This window comes from Antrostomus carolinensis, unplaced genomic scaffold, assembly GCF_000700745.2.
Source record: "Antrostomus carolinensis isolate BGI_N321 unplaced genomic scaffold, ASM70074v2 scaffold2336, whole genome shotgun sequence".
Lineage (NCBI taxonomy): Eukaryota > Metazoa > Chordata > Aves > Caprimulgiformes > Caprimulgidae > Antrostomus > Antrostomus carolinensis.
This window is the reverse complement of record NW_010321090.1, coordinates 38,633-51,657: the sequence shown is the minus strand read 5'-3', so window position 1 is coordinate 51,657 and position 13,025 is coordinate 38,633. Positions and strand designations below refer to the sequence as shown.

Below are 13,025 nucleotides of genomic sequence, written 5' to 3'. Positions count from 1 at the left end.
CTTGCACTTGTTGAAAAATTCAAATCATTACAGCAGGAAAATGGAGAACCAAAACACAAATCCATTTTCATGTTGTGTTTGTCACTTTTTCCATCTATATGTTGCAGTAGTCAAGGAATGAAGACAACTTCCTCACGGTTACATTTGTAAGTCGATTTATCATGGAAATGGCACAACCACCCACACCATCTGTCAAATACTGTATTTCAGAGCTCCAATTACTGAACTTCAATAGCATTTCAGATGAGCAACTACTGTGGATTAGTGAAATCAGTCACACTTAAATGATTTTCCATTTGTGCATCATGAAAGAAACTAAACTAAATTGGAATTATTTCATTACTAGCCACACTTGTTGCTGATTTTAAGCAGGTATGCACGCGGAGTTTCAGGGGTGTAGTGAAGAGCAAATGAACTGGAATATTATTCAGCAGAACAATTTTATAGCAAGGACTTATACTGTACAGAGTCCAATTTCCTCCGTAACAGAAAATACATAGACTGAATTTCAGTGTTGATACTTCCAAGCTTATTTTTTTATAGATACCTGATGTTACACATCTGCGTTTAACTCAACAGTTATTTAATCTGTCAGTTGATTATTTAATTTTTATTTTTACTTTTTTCCTAACATCCACTCAGTCATAGCCACTGCCTCAGCTACCATCATTGGTACTGCAGAAGAAGCCAAATATTAAACAGATGTAAATCTATTTTCTTCAGCTTTTACAATTAATTCATTAAGCTGTTAACCAAAACCATATTCATCTGATTGCCAATACTCAAAGCGAAGGAAGAATGTGATGTGACTAGAGGGCTGCTGCACATTTTCGGAAGCAGTGCTGAGTAATTCCATGTAGTATGTTTACCTGCTCAGAGTTACTCAGGAACAGAGGTTTATGTCCACTTCTACATAAAGAAAAACCTTAAGACAACATAGAAAGGGACAAAATTCTTACACTCAACTTCACAAGGAGCTAAGTGGAGAAAGCTCAGAATTCTCCATACCCATCAACCCCACGGCCCCGCTTTGAGTGGCACAATGACTATCCTCTCGCAGATACACCAGCTGTCTTCTACACCATGGTGGGAGGAAAGCCAACGCATAGCATGCATCTGACAAGAGATGACTGGAGCTGATGAATCCAGGGTGAAATTCCTGCTCCATATAAAGGAAATCCAGGCAATGCCTCAAGCTTGTCTAGCAGAAGAGAATGCAAACCAACCAGCAGAAAAAGAAAGGCAAGAAGATGTTGTGTTTTCTCGGTGCCAGAGCATAACCCAACTGGGATGCGTGCTAATGACAGACATTTGGAAGTTTAAAATTCCATTTCTAACTCGATGCCAACGTAATGTACACACGTGTTCATTTAGGATGAATGGATCTTCAGGAGATTTACTTGCAAACTGAAAGATTAAAGACTACACATGACACATAATGTATTGCAAAAGCAGAAGTTCTGCAGAACCTGACCTACTCCTCTCACAGCCTGACTAGAGGAAATCTAACTGTGAAGACTGAGAGACTGTTTTGTCACATTCTGCAGTCCCATAAAAGAGATGCTAGAATCCCTTGCCAGAGCTAATGGCTCTGAATCCTGGTTATGGGGATTTCGTGCTGCTCTTGTGCATCCAGAAATAAATTTTTGCAGTAATCGTTCACTTAACCTTTAAGTGAACTTTATTGTATTTATTGCTTTATCACCAAAACCTATTCGTATTAGACTGGATTTAACATATTCAAAGCCGAGCTGTCTTCCATCATGATGTTTTTTGTCCTTTCTGTTGCTTCACAATTAAACAAGTGGCTTACACTAACAAATTATCATCAGTATTTTAACTGGTGATCTCTTTGAAATTCATAATCTATTGCGACTGTTTTTTCTTCAGTAACAACAAAAACCAATTTTACACAAATCAAAGAGAAAATAACAAGGTAATTATATAAAAGAATGCTTTTAGCCATGGTTTGGTGATCTCTCAGAAGCGTGGCCATGTTAATTGAGCGTAAGTAATTTGGTTCCTTTTATGCACACACTGCAGCTTTTATCCCGTCACAATCACGCCCCCACACCGATCACACTGCCGGTGTTTGTACCAGAGCTCTACGGGAAGAGCTGGGCAGATTACACGCAGCTAGGAAGGTAAGAGTGGCAGGAATTGTGAACATCCAAGCAGATGAACGTACACAAAAAGACTAAGGTGTTTTATACTGCAGTAACTGAACAATCAAATGATGTGCTTCTTCCTGATGCCTCAGAATATTAAATAACTGCTATTCCTGGCTTTCAACCGTATAATGCAGAGGAACAAGTGTACTCACCCTGCACCATGCTAGTGAACTGGAAACCAACACTGCTGAAAGATGTAATGTGGCTTAAGAAAGCCTTTAAGAAAGTAAAAATGTATCTCTACTCCACCAATTAAATAATTATTAATTCATTATGAAAATAAGATCAGAATTTTCCATAATCTATTTACCACTTTACTTTAAAAAAAAATGTTGTTCCACACCTGCCAAACCATAAAAATTGTTCGAGAAATTGAAAAGAAAAAAGAATACACAAAGGTAAGTTATGCATTACGTATAGAAATAGTAATTTTCTTTAGTTTCCACAACCACTAATTATGCTGCTTCTATACCAATGAAATTCCAGACTGCAGAAATCAGGAGAACTAGTTTCCTACTTGTATTTCTGACTCTGCATCTTTTATGATTCCAGTGATGGAGTCACAGGTTTGTATCAGTGCACCTGTCTATAACACCTCATAGAATGTACTTACCTGACAATGGCTTAACAATAGCTTAAGTCCTGTGCTCTACTCTACTCCCTGATAATGTGGAAATCCTTATTACTAATGGAAATATTCACCTCATGTTTGCTAACAACCAAATTTCTAGCCTATTTGGGGAAAAAAGGAACCCCCGACAACTTCATTTCACTTATTTTTTTTAGCTTTTTGTTCCTTTTGTATTATGTCTTCTTTTTGTATTCCCAGTTTATGCTGAAGACATTTCATTCCACGTTTGTTAATCTACAGCTACATGCTTACACAAAGATCAACAGCATCAGTATTTCGAGAGGCAACAACGAAACTGGTGGAAATCAGCAGTCCCAGAACGCTAAACACTCCTCTGCCTTCCAGAGCTACAGACTTTCAGGAGGGTGATAACGTCCCAGGGCCGTTACAGCAACAAGCTGACACTGAACAAAGAGAACATAAAAACATCCTCATGTGAAAAAAATAAAATAATAATAATGAAGTTGATCTGCTTTTCTTTCTCTCCCTGCCACTCCACGCACTCTACTCTCCTCCCTCTGCAATCACAAAGCCCTTCTCACCGTTCGGTGGTAATTCCCTTTTTCTCAGGTGGTGAAGTGGTGTTGTTGAGAAGTGCTGTCACCTCAATCAGATGTCTGAAAAGCACCTTTTTCATAAGCTTTATTACATCAAATCGGATTATGTTCCCCAGCCCAAGAGAAGAGGTAACAATGCCATTGTGCTCACCACCTCACTTTTCACATCCCAGGGACACTGCAGCATGTCTTCCATGCTTTGCCTGGTTGGCTTTGTTCTGCTTTGCTATCAAGACTCTCTCTTTATTTCTTTCACTTTTGAATTCTGCACTCAAAAGATGACAAGAAAAACTGATGTTTCTGAACATGACTTTGTTTACCTATAATTTCTCTGCTGCACTTCGCTCTATGCACAGGAAACCGAGCAAAAGAACCCAAGTGTGAAGGTGTAGACAGCAATCCGGCAGAGTAATTCATGCAGCAAGTAAAGGAATGGTGTAAAGTGATCTGATTTCTTTTCTTCCGAAGCATTCACTGGTGAACTAGACAGTGTCTTGACAAAATGATCTCAATGGTTTTGTTTAAGTAACTTCCAGAACTGCTTGTCTCAAAGCCTACGTGTTCTTATAACGCCCACTCTCTCTCCTTTCTAATAGAGCTATCTGCTTGTACTTAAAAAAAAAAGGGAGGAGAATAAGAGGGAACCGAAGCAAGGCACCAAGATCCCTCCTCCCTTGGTGCTACCCTGTGAAACATGGAGCAAGCAACCACTGCCTGCCCCTACAGCTCAATGAATGGCACAATTTTCATCTCATGGGATCACTTCTTACAGAATTAAATAAAATCATTGTAGGCTTACATATAGAGACCAGATTTTCAAATCCAAGCAGCTAAACTTTAGCTCCTAAATCTGTACTTTGGCTCCCAGGGCTCTGTGAGTAAGATCAAGCCTCTTCTGAAAGTGTTTAAATACTAGTTGATGTCTTAAACATACAGCTAAAAGGTTGCCCTGACACCTAACAATGGTAGCGATTCAAAAGGGCAAGGCTTTTCAAAAGACAGAGACCATCACTAAGGATCTTATTCCGATTAAAGCTAAGCTTCCCAGTGTCTTTAGATAGTAAAAATATTCTTATTTGTGACATCTGACACTTATTTAACTTTGATTTTCACCAAAACTATCAAAAGCACTCATAAATCAACCCACTGGGTCTGTTCTCATGAATAACTAAAGAATATGATGATGAGCTAAAGAAATAAGTCTTGCCAGTGAATGTAAAGCCACTAGAACTTATATTAAACGCAGCATGGAGTAACTAAACTATTCATTATTTTTTTTTTAAATTACCTCTCTAGCTTCATATTGCCTCCTACATGTTAAGTACAGCCATAAATATTTTTCCTAAAATTATAGTTTTTCCAAAGCACAAAAACAAACGAACAAACCTTGATTACACGAACCACACACATGACTGTGAAAACGTTCACAGTCAACAAGTCAACAGAAAGATTTCTACAAGATTAACCCAAGCGTCGTGCTTAATTTTAAGCACAAATAGAGAAGAATTTAAAGTCAATCACCAACAATTTTAACAGTTTTATTTCAGATGCCTAAATTCTGACTTCTTGAGATGGTGGTCACTCCCTAATTTAGAGATCAGGAGGCAAGTCAAAGAACTTAGGGCACTCCAAGTCGGCAGTGACAAAACCTCTGTCAGGAGGCTTAATCTATGCTTAAGAGCTTTTATTGCTGAGGACACCAGTTCAAACACTCTGTGTGAGTGGACCCTTAAAAACCACTTGATCTGTACGTAAAGCACAATTTGACATTAATGAATTAAAAGGGAGGGAGGAAGCTTCGACATTCAAAGGCTAAAGCAGCCTGATAGGGATTGGATCAAGCTCTCATCTATGCCAATGCTTGTCCTGATGTTTGTATCAGCAAATACTGGACCATTCCATAAGACAGGGATGAGGTAAGTATGGTTTCATGATTTCATACTGCCTGTGAACACATTATTATTTTCCTGGGTGCTTTTAAAAGACAACACTAATTTTTGGGCTGATATGTGACCCATCAAAGGTCTTGTATTGGCTGTCAGCAAGAGAGAGGTTCCCAAATCCTCTTTTAAGGATCACTTCACACCAGATTTTTTTATCCTGCAATGACTATTTTATTAGCATAATTTATGATTATCAACCCAAATAGCAAAAGTCATAGACTCATGGAATGGTTTGGGTTGGAAGGGACCTTAAAGATCATCCAGTTCCAACCCCCCTGCCAGCAGCAGGGACACCTTCCACTAGACCAGGTTGCTCAAAACCTCATCCAACCTGGCCTTGAACACTTCCAGGGAGGGGACATCCACAAGTCCTACTCCAGGACAGGTGCAGCTATGTTAATATGTGGCACTAGCACTCATTTGAGTAATGCCATTAACCTAAATGAGAACATACATTTTTGTAAAGTCTAATTAAGTGTTAATGTTCTCTGCCATCACACCTTGGTAAGCCCATAAATTGTGTATCTCAAATTCATATATTAAAGGTAATTGTAGAGAAAATGTATATTGATATATAGAAATCATACCCAGTACTTCTACCACTAAGTAAGTTTCCCAAACTTAAAAATTAGTATTTCATAACATCACAAGATAATTCAGGTAGGAAGGGACCTCAGCAAATCTCTAGTCCAATCTCCTATTCAAATCAGGGCCAGCTATAGGATCAGACCAGCGTCCTTAGGGCTTTGTCTATTATTGTCTTGAAAAGTTCCAAGGAGACAGTCTACACAACCTCTGTGAGCAACATCTTCCACTGCCTCACTGTCCTCATGGGGAACAAGCAGGTCTGCTCCTCTCTTGTTTCAACTTATTCCTACTGCCTCTCCTCCTCCCACCGTGCTCCACTGAGAAGAGCCTGACTCCATCTTTATTATAACCCCCCCCCCACAAAACCACCTCTTCTCAAGGATGAATGAGTGCTGGTCCCTCAGCCTCTCCTCACAGGACAAGTGTGCCCTGATGGTTGTGGTGTCCCAATGCTGAACTTATTCCAGGTTTCTGATGTTCCTCCTGCATGGGGGGTATCAGAACTGGACACAGTATCTAAACGTGGTCTAAGGATTGCTGAGTGGGAGAGGATAATCCCTTCCCTTGATCTTCTGGTTGTGTTTTCACGCACACATCCCAGGATGTGGCTTCCCTTGCGGGGTGGGTGTGCTGCTGGCTGCTGCCCACCTTGCAGCCCTGGGACCTTTCCACCAGAGCTGCTCCCTGGTCACTCAGTCCCCAGCTGGTCTCACTGCTAACGCTCCTTCTGCCCAGGTGCAGAGCTTTGCCTTTATACCTGTTGAAACCAACTTATGACTCCTCTGGTCGACCACCTATCCAGATCTTAACACGCTTACTCAGATATAAGAACATAGTGGGAGACAGTGTCAAAAGCCTTGTTAAAGTCAAGGTAAAAAAATGGCATCCACTGCTCTCCCCTTGTCCCCAGATCTTGTCACTTTATAATAGAAGTCATTTTATCACAGTTTTCATCAATTTCCATTGTTATAAGATCAGAATACATAAAGCTGAACATCTGCAAAGTACTTTTCCTCACCTTTATACCCAATATACCCTTTATACCCACTGTTTGCATCCTTCTACAGGTCTTCATCTTATTAAGCCATCTCTATCAGAACACACACCCATACTATACTCTCTGGCTACACGGGGGATAACATCCTCCAGAATTCTGCTTTTCTATTTTTCTTGTTGCTTAATTCCTTTTCCCATTTGCAACTTCCACCATCCAACAAATCACCGTAGTAAATTCTGTGCACACTTCATCTCTCTGATGGCGAAATTAACAGGCACCTGAACAAAAGCAATGCAACCCAAAAACATTTGGTTTGTTCCACCAGATGTTTTAGTTTCACTACAGCTGTGGCTGGCATCGCTTTATATCTAAGTCTTTTCATATGCAATCTACAGGTTTTCAACTAAATACTTGCCAAGAAATATCCATATTGCTGGCTACCAAAAGTAAGCAACAGGCAAACATTATTTAATAATGTTTAGTACAAATGCTGAAGTTTAAACTATACAATCTACTGTTCCACTAAATCTGTATTAACAGGAATGAATCGTCACTCTGAAGCTAACACTGGGGAGAGGAAGAAGTATTTCTTGCCTTTGAGTAACATTTTCCTGAAAGAACAGCCCTGCCTGTATTTCAAACTAGCCTGAGAGGGACAAGAGCTGGTGTGGGAGTGGGCAAGTGGCTACTCAGACCCCACGTCCCAGCACCCCTCTCACCAGTGCTTGAGTTGCAAAGACACGCTAAGGGGAGAGTAACTTCCCGGACTGACCCAAAGCTGGAGTAAAGAGAATCAGAAATGATCCACTTGTTTATTCAAAACATAAAAGTTTCTTCCCTGAGAACCTAGTACATTAAATAAAGCAAATGACAGGTTTAGAGGTGCAGCCACAGAGAAAGGTGCTCTCTGGGCTACTCTTCATGCACCAGATGAAACGCCACGGCACCCTTTGTGAGGGCAGAGCGGATTAGCTTTATAAATGGTGCAATAACATTCTAGTGTAAGGCAAGCGAGACGCCTTCGCCCCGAGGCACACAGCCGGGACTCACCAGGAAGCTCCCCTGTGATACAGTTTCATCCCAGATGTGAGAGCCTGCCAACTCTTGTTGGGTCTTGGCACAGGTAAGGAGTAAGCGACAAGTTGCAGTCTGGGGCTGCCATTCTGACGGCAGCTTTTCACGTCATGGCTACTGACATCTAAACAACCTTGACGGTGAGATTGCTGAGGGGTTGTAAGGACAGAACTACCCTATGCCAGCAAGACCCTTTGTATAGAATCATAGAATCATGGAATGGTTTGGGTTGGAAGGGACCTTAAAGCTCATCCAGTTCCAACCCCCCTGCCATCAGCAGGGACACCTTCCACTAGACCAGGTTGCTCAAAGCCTCATCCAGCCTGGCCTTGAACACTTCCAGGGAGGAGCAGCCACAACTTCCTTGGGCAACCTGTTCCAGTGTCTCACCACCCTCACAGTGAAGAACTTCTTCGTAATATCTAATCTAAACCTCCCCTCTTTCAGCTTAAACCCATTTCCCCTTGTTTTGTCATTAACTGCCCTTATGAAAAGTCCCTCCCCAGCCTTCTTGTAGCCCCTTCAGGTACTGGAAGGCCGCTAGCAGGTCTCCCCGGAGCCTTCTCTTCTCCAGGCTGAACAGATCTTTGTAAGATCTTGGTTTCATTTTGTGCATTTAGCTTCTTGGCTTGAGTGGAGAAAGTAACAACTTCAAACTTTTAGCCATAAAAATAGCGTGCTTAAAGAGGAAGACCATGAAGATCAAACAGCAACAAACATTCGACCACTGAAGTTAACACCAGAGCCTCAGCTGAGAAATACCAACATCCATATGTGAACAGGAACCAAATGTAACATTTCAGCACATCTGAAAATCTCTGACCAAGGTGAAATAGTTTTGGGGTTTTTTTCAGCTCCCAAAAGAGTTAATTTCCTTCCCAGCAGGAAACATACAAAATGAAACACAACATTTGATACTGATCGAGATTTCCCACCATTATAAGAAACCAGCAGAACCACTGTAAAGTTTCACAAGACCTGAGCATTTCATAGAACCACAGAATGGTTTGGATTGGAAGGGACCTTAAAGACCATCCAGTTCCAACCCCCCTGCCATCAGCAGGGACACCTTCCACCGGAGGTGTCATTCATTGACAGACAGAGGAAAGGCAACACAAGAACGGCAAACCACCCACACAGCCTATGGTTAATGCCTAACTACTCACGTGAAATGTCACTATATGAACATTTAACAAAGGCATATAGTGGGGTTTATTAAAAGTGCTCAAAAAATTTAAAAATATTTTCTATATTATGTAGCTCTGTGGAGTTTATCTACTGGCTCTGCATTACAGCCATTTAACAGCTCTATATTCCTCGTCTAGACAGAAGTCTTAATACTAAACTAAGAAAAGAAATCATCGCTTAGGTGCTGTTAAGATAAAGCACTTTGACTATGAGCATGCGGAGAGACACTGTTATGATAGCTAACACCACCAGCAATCCCAGCTTAAGAAGTTCTTCCTTGTTGGGCACTCCAAAGACATGAGAAAAAGACATGATGCCTCCCCAAAGGCAAATGAACAAGTTCCACGTCAAAGCCTAATCAGAAATCAGTTCCACCCAGTTATCCATGTAAGAATAAAGATGTTTAAATAGAACCAGTTAGAGAGAGTATGTTGCAAGAAATTAACTGAAATACCTCAGGGAGATCTGGAAATCTTCTGAAAATGGCAGGCAATGTTGTGAACAGTTTCACGATTAAATTATCTGTTTACAATTTAAGGATTATCAGTTGTTACTGGAAAGTTAGGATTTGGCTAATAAATCATTCGAACAACTTCGAATGCACAGAAGAAGAAAGGCCATTAAAACAGAATTAGAGAATGACTCATGAAGCAGCAACAAGTTTAAGCTTTATCAGCAATGAGCAATTCCTATCTGGTCAGATGAGATACTGAACATAAAATCCCCAAACAGGAGTCTGAGGGAAAAAAAAAACAGAAATGAAAGGAGAAATGAAAGGAACAAGACATTAACTAAACTCTCTTCACACATAATGATGCTCAAACAGAACAAACTCCTTAGTCATATTTTCTACATTTCTTTAATACTTTCTTCCATTTGAAAAGTGGGGATCAAATGGAGCCATTTCCATACTGTCTGTAGGAACTGAAGAGAAACAAAGAGCACCAAGGAGCTCAGACCCAACAACTGCACTATTTAAAAACAGAGAAAGGAATGGGAGCTCTAGCAAAGCGAGGAGAAGTCTTACAGAGCAGGTCTGTCTTTCTGGAGTACATGGTGCTGTGAACACAACAAAAGCAGGAGAAGTTGATTTGAAGGAAATCCAGACGCTGGGAATGTCCTAACTGTGAAAGATCAGACTGCTGCGCTAGAGGTGGGAAGGATGATCTCCCTCAGGGTAGGTTTGCTTCAGCATCAATGGGAGGTCCTCAGTGCCAAGAGCTCTGAGCTACTCAGGGCTCCTTCCTCTCCCCAGCCTCACCTTTCCTTTTCCACAGATGGGCACAGTCTCTGGTTTTGCCCACTCACACATACACACCTGAACCTTTTTAGGTGATTCCAATGCAAGACTCCATCCAGGCCAGACAGTAGCATATAGCTACCACAGAGTGGTACTCACCATCCATCTCTATATTGTACTTTTCCTTCAGAAGAAGGCCAAAGGACATTAACAACCCCTGAGCTAAAGGAGAATCTGGAAAGTACAAAAAACCCCACTCATTCTCATATGCAAGGTAGACTACAAGGAAGCTAACAAGTGAAAAATCTTGCATTTCCACAACTGGCTTGCTCCCAGCTCACACCAGCTAAAATTAGCAACCTATTGCATTTCCTACATGTGCATAGGTACGCCTCTCAAATTAGCTAGTTTGTTAGCTCAGCATCCTCCCACCACAAAAATGAGCTTGTTCTGACTCCAGATGTTAGAAATTTGCAAGAAAACCCTCTGTTTGCTGAGGAAGGGTCAGGCTCAAAACGTGACTTTATCTGAAGACATAGCCACTGATTTAACAACAAACTGTACCGTGATCTGAAACAGCCACTATCCATTTCCTATCAGGAAGATGCTTTTTCAACAATCATAGAATCATAGAATGGTTTGGATTGGAAGGGACCTTAAAGCTCATCCAGTTCCAACCCCCCTGCCATCAGCAGGGACACCTTCCACTAGACCAGGTTGCTCAAAGCCTCATCCAACCTGGCCTTAAACACCTCCAGGGAGGAGCAGCCACAGCTTCCTTGGGCAACCTGTTCCAGTGTCTGACCACCCTCACAGTGAAGAACTTCTTCCTAATATCTCATCTAAACCTCCCCTCTTTCAGCTTAAACCCATTTCCCCTTGTTTTGTCATTAACTGCCCTTGTGAAAAGTCCCTCCCCAGCTTTCTTGTAGCCCCTTCAGGTACTGGGAGGTCGCTATAAGATCTCCCCGGAGCCTTCTCTTTTTCAGGCTGAACAGCCCCAACTCTTTCAGCCTGTTTTCATAGGAGAGGTATCATTTTATCATGTTAATTTCTAGAATGTCCCTTTGCAAACAATACTTGCAGGTAGGAATCTCTTTTGTTTTTGCTGAACCGTCACTCAAAAAAATTTGCTATACTTGTCAGGAAAAGTCAAAATACTATTACTTTAACATCCCATTAATGTTTTAACTAAGTTCTCATAATAGCTCCAAAGGATGAAATGTTCAATTTAAAACTGTAAATCTGTTTGTCTGCCTGTCAAAACAATACCAGTTCTTGCTGTGTCTAGCACCAGCAGTGGATTTACTGAGCAGATTTCAGCTGCTAGTAGTCTAAACTAAATGTACTAACCAAAGAAAATGAAAATAGAAATAACAGATACAGACACTGACTCACAACCCAGGAGGTTTACAGGAGCCAGAAAACTTCCCTGGTTTAAGCCCACATTCTAACGTTGTTTCTCAGAGCAAAGAACATGTTAATACCCCCATTTTTATCAGTTTGTCCCCACTGGTAAAATGAGGACATTAAAATGTACTTTACTACTGAAGACAAAAGCAATGAAAAATGAAGTTAAATGATATCAGAGACTATTCCTGCTCCCACGGAAGTGAGGAGAGTTTTCTCACCACCCTTTGTGGGCACAAAACCCTGCACTGAATGTGCCTGAAGACAGAAAAGACCTTTCAAGTCATCTCTGCTGTAACTAGCAGCATGCAACGTTCCCTCAATGTGAAACACCAGAGATTTTAAGAATAGATGAGGCTTCGTGAAAATGTGAGATCTTGCATGACACGAGCTACAGACACGAATAGTTCTTGCATTAAGCCAATCACGGCTGTCTGAGCTGCTGTAAATACTTTAGGAAGATAATTCAGTCTTGATTTAAAGCCTTATAGTTTGACGTACACAGAACAATTTAAATAAATTACCTCTCAGACATATGTATTGACATATTTTAATGCAGATACAAACACTTTATGAAATGAGACATCAGGAAAATGCACAACTGAATTGCATGAAATATCATTGCTGGTCTGTAGTTCTGAGCATTTGGAAAATAAAAGGTAGGTAGATCTGGTGGATGTCAACAGGAAAATAGAAAGGCAGGCTAATCCTCTCACCAGCATTAAACAGCAAACAGGACGCTACCGTAACTTGCAACTTTTGAAGATTATACACTTCCATTTAAAGCGACTATTTCTAGCCCATATGGTTGCTGAAGATAAGGACAGAAAGATGAAAAGAATCAAATGAAACTTTGGATCTTGGTTACACGTCTTGCTCCAAAAAGTAAGGGACAGTTTCTTACAAATACAAAATGGAAAGAAAATATTTTGTACTAATGATAGTAAGTGTGGACCACAGCAGCAGAGAATCCAGAAAGCTCACATGCTTGCAAACCTACAGGAAAAATTGAGGGAAATATCTGTGGAGAACGAGGTCACTCTAAGCCAGTGAATCAAAATGCTTAAATAGTTTAGTACCACATTTCCAGATTCTTGTTTGATCTCTCCCTTTCTCATTCAACTTCCTATTTCCTTTGAATGAAAGAATACAGTATTGATCACAGCTGATGTCCTAGGGAGCAGGGTACACCACCAGCACACAGGGCTCCCACCTGCTTTTTGGCA

The 13,025-nt window shown here is 40.9% G+C and overlaps 1 protein-coding gene across 1 annotated transcript in view; it reads right to left on the bottom strand.

Annotated features, from left to right (window-relative positions):
* Positions 1-13,025, bottom strand: part of HIVEP1 (HIVEP zinc finger 1) — a gene marked incomplete at its 3' end in the record, with an annotated part of 75,159 nt that overhangs the window by 31,190 nt on the left and 30,944 nt on the right. The window lies entirely within an intron of this gene.